Consider the following 15,925-nt stretch of genomic DNA (forward strand, 5'->3'; position numbering starts at 1 on the left):
CGTCTGCTTTGCTCTGTTTATGTGTGCAACAGATGGGAGCAGCAACTAAGTCAAGTAGTAACTTCTGAGCTGCCCAGTTATCAGTAAACCAAAATATTCTTTTGTGACTCTCGCCAGACGAACATATCATCCTATCCGAGTCACACACTGCCCCTCTGGCATTTTCCAGTCAGACAAAGAATTCCTGGCCCCTTCCTTGCATGAACCTCAGCTCTCCACCTTGTTCCAGAAAGAGTTCTAGATCCAAGGCCCAGTGAGCCAGCTACCCTTTGCTGCCCTGAGCAGTATGGAAACAGCCAAGCCCCAGCCCTGCAGCCCTGCCTAACTCGCCTTTGCCTCCCAAACCTGAACCTTTTCCTTGGCTGTGGCATCCTCACTCATGCAATCCTGAAGACAAAAATCTGATTTGGCAGGTGAGGCCGTTTCTAACGCAAAAGCTTCACCAAGGTTTCTCTTCCAACTTCAGCCTTAAACAGTCCTGTCCTCCTCAGACAGCCCCCACCTCCAGCCTTTAGCTGTAAATACTTACTGGTTTATAGCTAATGCTTGCCACCCCTCAAAATTAAGTCTTTTGATATGCATTTACATCCCTCCCTAACCATGTCCTCATCACCCTTCCCAAACTCAGCCTCATCTCCAGGCCTAGAACCTCTCCCTAGGTGAGGGACTGTCCTCGGGTAGGAGTGCTGACAGACCTGTGCATGAGCCCAGCTGCATAGCCCGTGCTAATCCCAGCCCAGCTCTAGCCTTTAAACCCACTGGGGCTTTGGTACTGGAGGCCCAGTTACAGTAACCCCTGTGGCCGTTCCGCTTCCAGGCCATCTGTGAGTTGTGATCCCCCACCCTACACCACTTTGGTGAGAAATGCATTCCTTTCTTACAATAAAGTTTTCATTTTATGTCTAAATTCAAGCATTCCGAGAAAACGTGTAGCAATTCTATCAAGACAGACATGACAGGCACCAACATTAGTCTTTCATTACACACTTTTCATGCCTTCTCTCCACAGATTTCTTTGAGGCAACTCTGACTCCTTTTCTCACAGGCAGCTCCACACAGCACCGACTCCTCCTCTCCTCTGTACGACTGGCTAAACCCCGGCCTGTCCCTTCCCCAGCCACCTGAGCCTGTCTGTCCCACACACAGCATCCTCTCACCTTGTCCATCCCTTGCACGGCCACGTGTCCCTTCCTCCTCGCAGCACAGCCAGCAGGCTCCAGCCCACACTGCAGCAGGCTCTGCACCTCCAGCTGGAGCTGTGCTTAGTGAAACTGGCAGCCAGCTGACCCACGCTTTTATAACAACCAGCCTCACTGGGCAGGCAAGGCTGTTTCCACTCCTTGCTAATCAGTACAGCTGTAACTCGTTGGCAACTAGTGCCTTCTGCACTATCCTTACAAACTATTCTCCTACAGAAATGGACCGGAATTCCGGGGGGATTTTCCGGGGATTCCGGGGGGATTTTCTCGCGAATTCCGGGGGGATTTTCTGGGGATTCCGGGAGGATTTTGTCGGGAATTCCGGGGGGAATTTCTGGGGGATTCCGGGGGGATTTTATCGGGGATTCCTGGGGGATATTCCCGGGGATTCCGGGGGGATTTTATCGGGGATTCTGGGCATATTTTCTCGCGGATTCCGGGGGGATTTTCTCAGGGATTCCGGGGAGATTTTATCGGGGATTCCGGGGGGATTTTCTCAGGGATTCCGGGGAGATTTTATCGGGGATTCCGGGGGGATTTTTCCCGGGAAATGCGGGGGGCTTTTTCCCCGCGATTCCAGGGGGATTTTCCAGGGGATTCCAGGGGGATTTTATCGGGGATACCTGGGGGATTTTCCAGGGGATTCCTGGGGGATTTTCCCGGGGATTCCGGGGGGATTTTCACTGGGATTCCGGGGCGATTTTCTCAGGGAATTCCGGGGGATTTTCTCGGGAATTCCGGGAGGATTTTCCCGAGTATTCCGGGGGGATTTTCCCGAGTATTCCGGGGGGATTTTTTCGGGGAGTCCGGGGGGATTTTCCCGGGGATTCCGAGGGGATATTCCCGGGGAATTCCGGGGGGATTTTCTCCGGGATTCCGGGGGGATTTTCCAGGGGTTTCAGCGAGGAATTTCCCGGGGAATTCCCGGTGGATTTTCCAGGGGATTCCGGGTGGATTTTCTCGGGGATTCCGGGGGGATTTTTCGGGGAGTCCGGAGGGATTTTCCCGGGGTATCCGGGGTGATTTTACGAGGAATTCCGGGGGGATTTTCCCGAGTGTTCCGGGGGGATTTCCTCGGGGATTACGGGATGATTTTCTCGGGCAATTCCGGGGGATGTTCTCGGGTATTCCGGGGCCATTATCTCGGTGATTCCGGGGAGATTTTCTCGGGGATTCCGAGATTATTTTCCCGGGGAATTCATGGGGATTTTCCCGGGGATTCCGGGGGGATATTCGCGGAGATTCCGGGGGGATTTTCATGGGGATTCCGGGGTATTTTCTCCTGGATTCCGGGGAATTTTCCGTGGATTCCTGGGGGATTTTGCCGAGTATTTCGGGAGAATTTTCTCGGGGATTCCGGGGTGATTTTCCCGGGAAATTCCGGGGGATTTTCTCGGGGATTCCGGGGGATTTTCCCGAGTATTCCGGGGGATTTTTTCGGGGAGTCCGGAGGGATTTTCCCGGGGATTCCGGGGGGATTTTACGAGGAATTCCGGGGGGGTTTTCTCGGCGATACCGGGGGGATATTCTCGGGGATTCCGGGATGATTTTCCCGGGGAATTCCAGGGGATTATTCCGGCGATTCCGGGGGGATTTTCTCGGGGATTCCGGGGGGATTTTCCCGGGGAATTCCGGGGGGATTTTCTCGGGGAGTCCGGGGAGATTTGCCCGGGGATTCCGAGGGATTTTCAGGGGAATCCGGGGGGATTTTCTCGGGGATTCAGGGGGGTTTTTCTCGGGGATTCAGGGGGGATTTTCCAGGGGATTCCGGGGGGATTTTCTCGCGTATTCCCGGGGCATTTTCCTGGAGATTCCAGGGGGATTTTATCGGGGATTCCGGGGGGATTATCCAGGGGATTCCGGGGGGTTTTTCCAGGGGATTCCGGGCATATTTTCCCGAGTATTACGGGCGAATTTTCTCGGGGATTCCGGGGAGATTTTCTTGGGGATTCCGGGAGGGCTTTCACAGGGATTTCTGGGGGATTTTCGCGTGGATTCCGGGGGGATTTTCTCGCGGATTCCGGGGGCTATTTTCCCGGGGATTCCGGGGGAAATTTCTCGGGGAGTCCGGGGGGATTTTCTAGGGGAATTCCGGGGGATTTTCTCGGGGATTCTGGGGGGATTTTCCCGGCGATTCCGGGTTGATTTTCCCGGGGACTCCGGGGGATTTTCTCGGGGATTTCTGGAGGATTTTCCCGGGGATTCCGGGCGGATTTTCTCGTGGATTCCGGGAGGATTTTCTCTTGGATTCCGGGAGGATTTTCCCGGGGAATTCCGAGGGATTTTCTCGGGGATTCCGGGGAGATTATCCCGGGGATTCCGGGGAGATTTTCTGGGGGATTCCTGGGGGATTTTCCACGGGATTCCGGGGGGATTTTCTCGGGGATTCCGGGGAGATTTTCTCCCGTATTCCCGGGGCATTTTCCTGGAGATTCCAGGGGGATTTTATCGGGGATTCCGGGGGGATTATCCAGGGGATTCCGGGGGGATATTGCAGAGTATTCCGGGGGGATTTTCTGGGGGATTCCGGGGGGATTTTCCCGGCGAATTCCGGGGGGATTTTCTCGGGGATTCCTAGGGGATTTTCCAGGGGATTCCGGGGTGATTATCCCGGGGATTTTCCTGGGGGATTTTCCCGGGGATTCCGGGGGATTTTCTCGGGGATTCCGGGTTGATTTTCCCGGGGAATTCCGAGGGATTTTCTCGGGGATTCCGGGGGAATCTTCCAGGGGATTCGGGGCGGATTTTCTCGGGGATTCCGGGGAGATTATCCCGGGGATTCCGGGGAGATTTTCTGGGGGATTCCTGGGGGATTTTCTCGGGGATAGCGGACGGATTATCACGGGGATTCCGGGATGAGTTTCTCGGGGAATTCAGGGGGATTTTCCAGGGGATTCCGGGGGGATTTTCCCGGGGAATTCCGGGGGATTTTCTCGGGGATTCCGGGGGGTTTTTCCCGGGGATTCCCGGGGATTTTCTCTCGGATTTTTTCCCCAATTTTTCAAGCATTTTTCCCGCAGTTTTCCTGGATTTTTCCCAAATTTTCCCCATTTCTCACTGATTATTTTCCCCATTTCTCAATGATTTTTGCCCCAATTTATCAAAGATTTTTTTTCCCCATTTCTCACTGATGTTTTTCCCCATTTTCCCCCCATTTCTCACTGATTTTTATCCCCCATTTTTCAATAATTTTTCCCCATTTCTCTCTGATTTTTGCCCCATTTCACCATGATGTTTTCCCCATTTCTCACTGATTTTTCCGTTGATTTTTCATGGATTTTTCCACCCATTTTTCGTGGATTTTTTCCCCATTTTTCCCCATTTCTCACTGATTTTTTCCCCCATTTATCACTCCTTTTTCCCCATTTTTCCCCATTTCTCACTGATTTTTTCCGCCATTTTTCATGGATGTTTCCCCCAATTTTCATGGATATTTCCTGATTTTCCCCCCCATTTCTCACTGATATTTGCCCCCATTTCTCTCTGAATTATTCCCCCCATTTTTCATGCATTTTCCCGCCCATTAATCACTGATTTTTTCCCCATTTCTCACCGACTTTTCCCCCCATTTCTCACTGATTTTTATCCCCCACTTCTGACTGATTTTTCCCAATTTTTCGTTGATCTTTTTCCCCATTCCTCACCGATTTTTCCCCCATTTCTCTCTGATTTTTCCATCATTTTTCATGGTTTTTCCCCCCCATTTCTCACTGATTTTACCCCCTTTCTCACTGATTTTATTAATGTTTGTATTTCTATTTCTATTTATATTTATATTTATTATTATTGTTTTGCATGTTTATGTTTATGTTTATGTTTATGTTTATGTTTATGTTTATGTTTATGTTTATGTTTATATCTATGCAGGTTAACGTTTGTGCATGTTTATGTCTATGTTTATATTTATGCATATTTATTTTTATGCCGGCGAACGCGGGCAGGCGTTTTATGTAAACGCCTATCCGCCGGGGTCCTAGAGAGGCCGCCATCTTGAGCGTGTCGGGACTCTCAAAATGGCGCCTCGGGCGGCACCCCGGCTGACCTGCCAAAAATGGCGGCAGAAAGGGCGGGAAAAAATCAGGACCCCGGTGTGTAGGCATAAGATGCCTGATTAAATCGCCGACGCCGATCCGCTCGCCGACAATTTTCCCGGATGTTTCAGAGCGTGCCGACAACGGCCGCGCGGTCCCCGGTGCCGCGGGCGTGAGGGCGCCGGCGGGCGCGGGCAGGCGTTTTATGTAAACGCCTATCCGCCGGGGTCCTAGAGAGGCCGCCATCTTGAGTGTGTCCGCACTCTCAAAATGGCGGCTCGGGCGGCACCCCGGCTGACCTGCCAAAAATGGCGGCAGAAAGGGCGGGAAAAAATCAGGACCCCGGTGTGTAGGCATAAGATGCCTGATTACATCGCCGACGCCGATCCGCTCGCCGACAATTTTCCCGGACGTGTCAGAGCGTGCCGACAACGGCCGCGCGGTCCCCGGTGCCGCGGGCGTGAGGGCGCCGGCGGGCGCGAACAGGCGTTTTATGTAAACGCCTATCCGCCGGGGTCCTAGAGAGGCCGCCATCTTGAGTGTGTCCGCACTCTCAAAATGGCGGCTCGGGAGGCACCCCGGCTGACCTGCCAAAAATGGCGGCAGAAAGGGCGGGAAAAAATCAGGACCCCCGGTGTGTAGGCATAAGATGCCTGATTAAATCGCCGACGCCGATCCGCTCGCCGACAATTTTCCCGGATGTTTCAGAGCGTGCCGACAACGGCCGCGCGGTCCGCGGTGCCGCGGGCGTGAGGGCGCCGGCGGGCGCGGGCAGGCGTTTTATGTAGACGCCTATCCGCCGGGGTCCTAGAGAGGCCGCCATCTTGAGCGCTGCCGCACGGCTGGGTCCCGGCCCGCGGGCCCTTCCGCCATCCTGAGAGGGGCACGGTGCAGTACCCGCCCGTGTCCACACGGCGGCAGCACTGCCGCCCAACTCAGCCCGGCACTGCCGCCCTGTCAGGGACAGACAGAGAAGGGAGAGAGTTCCAAGCACCAGAGTCCCCACCCGTCATAAAATCCTCTCAATGAACGCCCCAAAAAAACCCCGACCCAAACTAAAAATGCCCTGCCTCTGACCAAATGAAAAAAAAACCTTTTATATATATAAATCATCTATTTTTTAATATTTAATTTCTAGTCATAATCTAGACATATTTCATATATTCAATTTAATTGCTATTCTATTTATCATATATACAATATTATTTTATTATTCATTATATACATAGATTTATATTACTAATGTTATTTCTATTTTATCTATATCCATCTATATTTGGAGGTTCATAGTTTTTAATATTATTTCTTTAAAAGCTCTGCCTCTAACCAAATAGAAACAAAAAACTCGATTATTTTAAATTCTATTTGAATATATTTTTCTATTTAGTTTTCATATTTATATCTGTAGATTTATATGTCTATATTGTGTATTCTATATTTATATACTATTTAATGTAGTTTTTACTAGTATATTAATATACTAGATGCTATTTACATTCTATTATAACATACTATTTAATAGAACATATTAAAATCGATAAATTATTTCTATTACATACTACATACATGTATTTTATATTTATATTTATTTCTATATATTTATACTTACATATATATATGCATATATAGTTATAATAATTTTATGTCAGTATCTATTTTTGCATATTTGTATATTTTTGCCTGTATTATTTTCAAAAAACCCTCCTCTAACCAAATAAAAACCAATAAAACATTCCTTTTAAAGTCTGAATATTTATATATTTCTATTTTCATAACATAATATAATGTAATGTAATATATTTATATATTGGTTTCTTATATTTGCTTCTATATTTTTATTCTTTATCTTTTCTATTTACAGTATCTATAAAAAAACCCTACCTCTATCCAAACACAAGCCAATAAAACATTCCTTTTAGACTATATTTAGCTATTTTTTAAGGTTCTGTTTTTCATGCATTCTACACCCACCCCTCCCTCTCAATGTTCTGGCACCCACCATGACCCCCCCCCCATGCCCGACTCACCTGCTCCTCCAGCGCAGCCCGGCTCCCTCTCCCAGGGACCTTGGGGTGCCCCAAACCACGTCGGAGCCCCCCTCAGCCTTTTTTCCTCACCCCAAAGAAGGCACAGAACGACTCCTTTAATGAAGTTGTTTTAACAATTGTAAGGCTAGAGCTTTTGGTATCCACTGCTTGCCATCCCTTGTAAACCAATTTTTTTCTTCTTTCTTCTGCAGCTTAATAAACCTCTTTTTTTCCCCATAGTTTTCCAAATGCATGTATTACCGCATATGCATATTTAGAATCAGTAAATATATTTAATGTCTTGTCCTGCTATAATTCACAGGCTCTCACAAGCGTGTGCAGCTCTGCTGTCTGAGCTGACCAGGTGGCTGGTAACCTCCCCCCTTCCTTTAATTGCTTTCCATTCACGATAGAGTATCCTGTAAATCATGAAGAATGGGGGGAAAAATCAGTGAGAAATGGGGAAAAAAATCCCTGAAGAATGGGGGGAAAAATCAGTGAGAAATGGGGAAAAGTGGGGAAAAAATCCGTTAGAAATGGGTGGGGGGGGGGGGGGGGGGGGGGGAAATCAATGAGAAATCGGGGAAAAACATAAGTAAGAAACGGGGGGGAAAGTCCATGAAAAATGGGGAAAAATCAGTGGGAAATGGGGATAAATCTGGAAAAAATCCATGAAAAATGGGGGAAAATATCAGTGAGAAATGGGGGAAAATGGGGAAAAAGTCAGTGAGAAATGGGGAAAAATCAGTGAAAAACGGGGGCAAAACTCCATGAAGAATGGGAAAAAAAATCAGTGAGAAATGGGGAAAAAAATCCCTGAAAAATGGGGGAAAATATCAGTGAGAAATGGGAAAAAATGGGGAAAAAAATCATTGATAAATCGGGGGAAAAATCAGTGTGAAAGGGGGGGAAAAATCGGGATCGGGGACGTGGACCGGGACTGGGATCGGGGACCGGGACGGGGAAATGGGACAGGGACCGGGATCGCGGACGGGGACCTGGGACAGGGACCGGAACCGGGATCGGGGACGGGGACTGGAGACAGGGACCGGGACCGGGATTGGGGACTGGGACCAGGACCGTGATCGGGTTCCGGGACGGGGAACTGGGACTGGGACCAGGATCGGGGACCGGAACCGGGGACTGGGACCGGGACCAGGACTGGGGACGGGGACTGGGGACAGTGACCGGGACTGCAATCGGCACCGCCCCCCGAACCGCTCCCGGAACCGCTCCCCGGGCTACCCCGGCACGGCGACCGGGAACGCCCCCGGCACCGCCCCGGCACCGCCCCCGGTGCCGCCCCCGGCACTGCCCCGGCACCGCCCCGGGTAGCGCCCCCGGCACCGCCCCCGGGGCGGGCCGCCGAACGCACGCGATGACGCGCGGGGGGCGGGACGGCGCGGGGCGGTGACGCGCTTCATGCCAGGAGCAGGGCCCGGGTGCGACGAAGACGGGAGCGGGCCGACCCGATACCGCGCGGGGCCGCGGGCCCGGCGGAGCCCGGCCCGCTGGGTAGGGGCCGCCAATGGCACCGGGGCTTCTGCTTCGGCTTCTGTCCGTGTCGGCGGGGAGGCCCCAGCCAGCGGTGCCCCTCTCCCTCGGCGACACGGGCGTGGAACTCGGCATCGGGCGCTGCATCGCCGCGGACAGCAGGGGGCGCACGGGTACCGATACTGCCATGGGGCCCGGCGCTGCTCTCCTGCTCCGCCGCCAGGCGGCGCTGCGCTGCCGTCCTGCCGCGCCTCCGGGCACGCTCGGTTTCCTCGGGACCCCGGGCCCCGCCTGTCCCGCCGCTGCGGAGGCGGGGGATGCTTTATGGGACTGCCCGAGCTGGCAGTGCCGGGTCTGGGGCGTTGGGGCGCGCCTTGGGGGGCTGCGGGTGCGCTCGTTTCCTCTTCTGCATGGCCTTCTGTGTGAGCATCTCTCGTTGCGACTGCTCTTGGAGAGTCAAACCCCTCCTCCTAAGTGGTCTCAGGAGCCTGGCAGGGTGAGTTTTGTTTCACAGGGGAAAGGGCCACTGGTCGTGTCCAGAGACCTGTGCACCCAGCCAGGTTTCTGCCTGATAAAATTCCAAATGGATGAGGATTTCTCCCAGCCCCAAGCTGCCCCCACCTGTAACCCTGGCTGCCTTTGGGGTGCCCAAAGCCTCCTCTGTGCAGATCTCAGGAACCTGGGAGGGGTGAGCAATGTTGCACAGGGAAAAACCCCACAGATTTTATCTCCGGGCCTGGGGCCAGGAGCAGGCATTTGCGTGCTATAATTCCAGAAGGAGCACGGTGTCTCCCAGACCCAAGCCGCATCCAGCTGTGACCCAGCTGCTCTTGGAGTGCCAAAAGCCTCCTCGTAGCTGATCTCAGGAACCCTGGAAGGGTGAGTTTGGTTTCACAGGGAAAAGGCCTCAGTTTGTGTCCAGAGATCAAATAAGGGACTCTGCTTTTCCTCTAGTTCTCCTTCCTGTTTTCACCTGGGCTACAAGGATGGGCATGGCCTGTATTTCTCATATCAAAGTGATGTTACTAAATTTGTCCAGAAGTTCTGATTGTTATTTTTATTAGTAGTAGTAATTTTCTGATAGAAAACACTCTCATTTTGCCTTTCCCACGTTGTTTCCAGGTGCTGCCCAGGATGGACATCTGTGGTCTCAGACAGTGATTCCCGAGGAGCAAGGAAAGCCTTTTCCTCACCTGCACAGTTCAGGTGGATGGGACAGAATTGGTGTGGCCTGACAAGGCAGGAAAAGCTGTCTGTGTTCTGGAGTGCCTTGAAAGCTTTCTCCGTCAGGTTTGGAAGGGGTTTCTCTTTGGGATTTCTTGTGATGCAGCACCACGGGTATCCCTTTGTGCCAAGTCCAGTGCTAAAGGATTGAAGAACTGACAAGTGGGGTCTGGGATGAAAATGCCTCTAATAAAATTAAGCAAAGAATACAATAAGAGAAATGAGCATCCTTTTAATAGTTAGGAATAAAAATGCTGGAAAAGGGCACTCTGAATTGGTGTCACTTGTCATGGATAAAACCCCAGAGTGAGGAATCAGAGCAGAAGTTGAGAGCTGGAATCCTTCTGCAGTCGACTTAATTTTCTTTTCCTCCTCTCTTTCAGGACAGGAAGAATCACGACTCTCCTGGCATCTTTGCCAAGAGCTGTGGTGTTTGATCAGCCAAAGCCCAGAGGCTTCAGCACCAGAGGTCTGAGCCTGGAGGGCTCCTGGTGCTGCCCGTGCTGTGGGCTATGTCAGAGGATGCAGGGTTCCTCTTTGCCTCCCTGCTGGGATTAACTGCCATGGGAATGTGGGATCTGGGTGAAACTCCAGCTCTCCTGGTGTTCAGGGGAGCAAGGTCTGAGGGACTCCTTTCTGGGGATGTGCGGTGAAGGACTGAATAGTGTGGAAGGAGAGTATTTATAAACTGTATCACTGTTTCTCCCAAAATTGGGGTGGAGCACTGATGGGGGCGGTTGGGTTTGGTCTGGGCCTGTTATTCTTTGTGCAATTTTTAAATTCTCTTGTATGATTTACTGTCCGGTATCTTTCTAACAAAAGCTGACATAAATTTAGATTAAGGATTAGAACTTGGGTCCATTCATTGCAAACATTTGACAAGGCTGGAGGACTGGGGTGGTGACTGCTCTCAGGAAAGGTTACTTATTAATACTGTGTCAGATTTCCCGCAGTGACTGTCAGGCCTGCATGGCTGTGAGTTCGTGCTCTTCTCACTGGGGAAATAAGTTCAGCAAAATTAGAAATGTTAGAAAAATCCAGCCAAAAATTCCACCTCTGTACCCCCTAAGTTTTCCCAGTTTTTCCCAGCTAGGAGCTGCACAGAAGTCAGGCAGGGGAAGTGACAACAGGGAACAGCTGAAAAATTCAAAGGCACAAAGAGGAAAGGGGAAAGGTTTCAGAAAACAATTCTATGGTCTAAGAATAATTTCTGATTCCCTACTGAGAAGAACACGAACTCACAGCCATTCAGGCCTGACAGTCCCCTGCAGTGAGAGCTCAGCACACATCCACAGAGGCAAGTCCAGCATCTTAAATGAAAAAATAAAAATAAAAACCAGGAGAAAAAGGTGATTTCTTTTGCTTCAGAGTTATTTCAAGTTCTTAAAGCCCAAGCAACATTTGCTCTTGATTTTGGTTGTGTGAATCATGAGCAGTGGGCACGGGTCATGCCATTCATTGAGCAGAAAACCCGGGGTCATTTAGAGGGGACACAAGAACTGTTTGTGTAGCGACCTCGGGCTGCAGAGGGGCAGGAGAAAGGCCAAGGGAGCTCCCTGGGGCCACCAGGGCCTGTGGGGAACAGAATGGACGCTTGGATGACCAGTGGAGGTGAGGAGTGGATCTGAGTTCATCTACAGGGAAATAAGGAGGGGATACTCTGGAGTGAAAAGCTGAGGTGATGAGTTCACCCACCTGGGCACGAGTTGTGTTTGCACAAAGTGGGACCAGAGGTGAAGGTCAATCCAAAGTCGATCCTGCTTGACCTCTGAATTCCAGGATAAGTTTTACAAGCTGCCAAATGAGGGAGTAAAAATACACAAAAATGAAACCGAGAGCATTCATGAGGTTCCTGGGAGTCCATTACACTGTTGTCATAGAATTCTTAATGAGTTTTGAGCTTTTAATGACAACAATTCAGTACTTTCTTTGGATTATTCACTGTGTAGGATTTGGGGTTTATCTGGATTTTAAAGGCGTCGTGGTGGCCCTGACACTGCTCAGGAGCTGGTAGGAAAAGCAGGGTCAGAGCTCCTGGCAGGCACAGGGTGTTTTTCCCAGAGTGGACTGTGGAGGAATTGTTTGGGCCTTGGATTGTCCCTCTGGGTGATGCCAGTTGCTGTGATTTGTGTAATTCCATACATTTAACTCCCAATACTTGCCAGCCCAGGAGCTTGAGCTGACAGGGCAGCACACAGATTGTTCTCTGTGCTGTGCCCCGATTTGGGGTTGGCTGTCAGCTTTGCTAGCTCCCGTGAATTATGCCCATAGCCCCGAATTCCCTGCTCAATTCCCACTGCCATAACCTCACAGCGCCTCATGGAGTGGGGATATACTGTGGCAGGAAGCTCAGCAGCATCGGCACAGGGACAGGTGTATATTCCAAAGAATTTGCTGTTTCAAACCCTCATCCCCCAGCCCCGCCGATGTCCCTGGGGGGCACTTGACAGAGTTACCTGGATTTCAGCTGATTTCACCCCCCCCGAGCTCGGGCTCCAGGTGATCTTTTCAAGCAGGAGAAGGCAGGGGCCGGAGGCGCTCGTGGCCCGTGCCGAGGCAGTCCCTGGGGCCACGAGAGGACATCTCTCCCTGCAGAATTTCAGTTCTTTCCAGAGCCTCAGCAGTGACAGAGGACAAAGAGGAAGATGAGGAGGAGGAAGAAGGGGGAGAGGGTTTGAGAGGAGGGGAAGCCCAAATCCGTGCTGTGTGCGGAGCTCCGACAGCACGCTGCAGCCCGCAGCTCAGTGTGAGCACGGGGCAGAGGAGGCGATTTCTGGGCATTCAATCACCCTGAGGCGGGCCCGGCACCGCCCCTGCAGCACCGTCCCCAGCACAGCTCGGTACCGCTCCGGGATCACCCGGCCCCGCCCCCCGGTGCCGCCCGGGACCACTGGGGACCGCCCCTAAAGCACCGCCCCGGCCCCGCCCGGTCCCGTCCCCGGGACCTCCGTGCCCCGCCTCGCCAAGCCCCGGCTCCGCCCCGAGCCTGCCCGGGCTGCGCCGGGACCATCGCTGGCGGCCCCGCCCCTCTCCCCCGGGCCGAAGCGGGCTGAAGGAGATGTCCGCACGATTGGAAACGCCGCCGAAAATCGCACCCGTGGGATCGGTGTCGGCGTCGTGCGCAGGCATCCCACTAGAGCGAGCGGGCTCCTTGCTGTGCCCCCCCTCCTTTTGCAGCCAGAGTTAGAAGGTCGGGGAGCGACACCCGAGCCGCCATCTTGGGAGAGGCAGGCGCGCAGTACCGCGCTCTGCCCACAGGGTGGCGCTTGGGAGACAGGCAAGGGATGGAATCAAGGAGTGTCCCAATCCTTGAGGAAATCCCCCTGAATGAACGCCCCAAAAAACCCCGACCAGAACTGAGAAACCTCCTGCATCTGTATGAGTGCAAAGGGTGTGCAAGGAGTGTGCAAATAGTGTGCATTAGCAATCGATCGGCAGGCATTGGAAAGCGATCGCCGATCTAATCGATCGGCAGGCGCGATCAATCGATCGCCGATCTAATCGATCGGCAGGCATTAGCAATCGATCGCCGAGCTAATCGATCGGCAGGCGCGATCAATCGATCGCCGATCTAATCGATCGGTAGTCGTGATCAATCGATCGCCGATCTAATCGATCGGCAGGCATTAGCAATCGATCGCCGATCTAATCGATCGGCAGGCATTAGCAATCGATCGCCGATCTAATCGATCGGCAGGCATTAGCAATCGATCGCCGATCTAATCGATCGGCAGGCGCGATCAATCGATCGCCGATCTAATCGATCGGCAGGCATTAGCAATCGATCGCCGATCTAATCGATCGGCAGGCGCGATCAATCGATCGCCGATCTAATCGATCGGCAGGCATTAGCAATCGATCGCCGATCTAATCGATCGGCAGGCATTAGCAATCGATCGCCGATCTAATCGATCGGCAGGCGCGATCAATCGATCGCCGATCTAATCGATCGGCAGGCATTAGCAATCGATCGCCGATCTAATCGATCGGCAGGCATTACCAATCGATCGCCGATCTAATCGATCGGCAGGCATTAGCAATCGATCGCCGATATAATCGATCGGCAGGCATTAGCAATCGATCGCCGATATAATCGATCGGCACGCATTAGCTATCGATCGCCGATCTGATTTTTCCCGCCATTTTTCATGGATTTTTTCCCCCATTTCTTACTGATTTTTCCCCAATTTTTCATGCATTTTTTCCCGCAATTTTCGTGGATTTTTTCCCATATTTTCCCCATTTCTCACTGATTTTTTCCCCCCATTTCTCAATGATTTGTTTCCCCAATTTATCAAAGATTTTTTTTCCCCATTTCTCACTGATTTTTTCCCCATTTCTCACTGATTTTTTCCCCCCATTTTTCCATGGATATTTCCCGATTTTCCCCCCCATTGCTCACTGATTTTTGCCCCCATTTCTCTCTGAATTTTCCCCCATTTTCCATGCATTTTTCCCCCCATTAATCACTGATTTTTTTTCCCCATTTATCACTGATATTTGCCCCCATTTCTCTCTGAATTTTTCCTTCCATTTTTCATGCATTTTTCCGCCCATTAATCACTGATTTTCTCCCCATTTATCACTGATTATTGCCCCCATTTTTCACTTATTTTTTCCCCACAGCATCGGCCACCACAGCACGAGCAACAACAGCTCGCTCTGTTCCCGCCATTGCCCATGGATTGTTTGCCTGTTTTCCATGGATTTTTTCCCCATTTCTCACTGATTTCCCGCCCCCCCCATTTCTCACTGAATATTCCCCCATTTTTCATCGACTTTTCCCCCATTTACCACTGATTTTTCCCCCATTTCTCGCTGATTTTGTCCCAAATTTTCCCCCATTTCTCATTGATTTTTTTCCCTGTTTCTCACTGATTTTTCTCCCCATTTCTTAATGACTTTTCCCGCCATTCGTCACGGATTTTTTCCCCCATTTCTCAATTATTTTTTCCCCACTTTTCCCCGTTTCTCACTGATTTATTCCCCCATTTTTCATGGATTTTTTTTCCCCCATTTCTCACTGATTTTTTTCCCCATTTTTCAAAGATTCCCCCCCCGTTTTTCACTGATTTTTCTCCATTTCTCACTGATTTTCCACCATTTTTCATGTGGTTTTTTTCCATTTCTCACTGATGTTTTACCCCATTCTTATTCCCATTCTCATAGCTCTATTTTATATTTATACATATTCTTATATTTGCATTATTTCTGTTATACACTAGATTTTTCATAGATATTTGCTACTTATATTTCATTATATTTTACATGTATACCAATCTATTTCTATTCTTTATATTTTATTTTTATATTAGCTATAAAAACCGTGCCTCTACCCAAATAAAAAGCATTTAAACATTCCTTTTAGACTATATTTAGGTATTTTTTATGGTTCTGTTTTTCATGCATTCTACACCCACCCCTCCCTCTCAATGTTCTGGCACCCAGCATGATCCCCCCCCCCCCCCCCCCCCCATGCCCGACTCACCTGCTCCTCCAGCGCAGCCCGGCTCCCTTTCTCAGGGACCTTGGGGTGCCCCAAACCACGTCGGAGCCCCCAGTCTCCACACCCTCCCCCTCCGTAGGGAACGGGAATGGGATGGGGAGCACACAGGACAAGAAAGGAACACAAAAGACACACTGGACAGAGAGAAGAAAAGGGCTGGAAGCTGGATATGAGGATGAAAGTGGAGCAGCAACAAACCTCAGGACTCTTGACTAGAGAGTGTGGCTGCTGAACGTCTCAAAAAAAACCCCCAGCTCCAACACAACATGCTGTGCTCACGGCTCGGCCTGGGACTCGTCAGTGAACGTCTCTCTCTTGCCAGGGCCATAAAGCCCCCGAGAAAACACGAGGTGAGGTTGATGTGCTCCGGCTTTGCTCCTGCTCAGCCCCTAACCCCAGCCCCTGCTGCCAGTGAGCACCCTGATCTCTGAACCTCTTCTCAGC

The 15,925-nt window shown here is 51.1% G+C and overlaps 2 long non-coding RNA genes across 2 annotated transcripts; one reads left to right on the forward strand and one right to left on the reverse strand.

The window, feature by feature from the left end:
* Positions 1-8,672: 8,672 nt before the first annotated feature.
* On the forward strand, positions 8,673-11,328 carry LOC148217673 (uncharacterized). Its single transcript, XR_015800873.1, has 2 exons — positions 8,673-10,041; positions 10,359-11,328. It is a non-coding gene; the product is annotated as an uncharacterized LOC148217673 (long non-coding RNA).
* LOC148217674 (uncharacterized) lies at positions 9,961-12,825 on the reverse strand. The gene is made up of 3 exons (XR_015800872.1): positions 12,432-12,825; positions 11,671-11,769; positions 9,961-10,161 (listed from the first exon to the last, which is right to left on the reverse strand). It is a non-coding gene; the product is annotated as an uncharacterized LOC148217674 (long non-coding RNA).
* Between the last annotated feature and the right edge of the window lie 3,100 nt (positions 12,826-15,925).

This window comes from Sturnus vulgaris, unplaced genomic scaffold (genome assembly GCF_052056855.1).
Source record: "Sturnus vulgaris isolate bStuVul1 unplaced genomic scaffold, bStuVul1.hap1 Scaffold_501, whole genome shotgun sequence".
NCBI classification, from domain to species: domain Eukaryota; kingdom Metazoa; phylum Chordata; class Aves; order Passeriformes; family Sturnidae; genus Sturnus; species Sturnus vulgaris.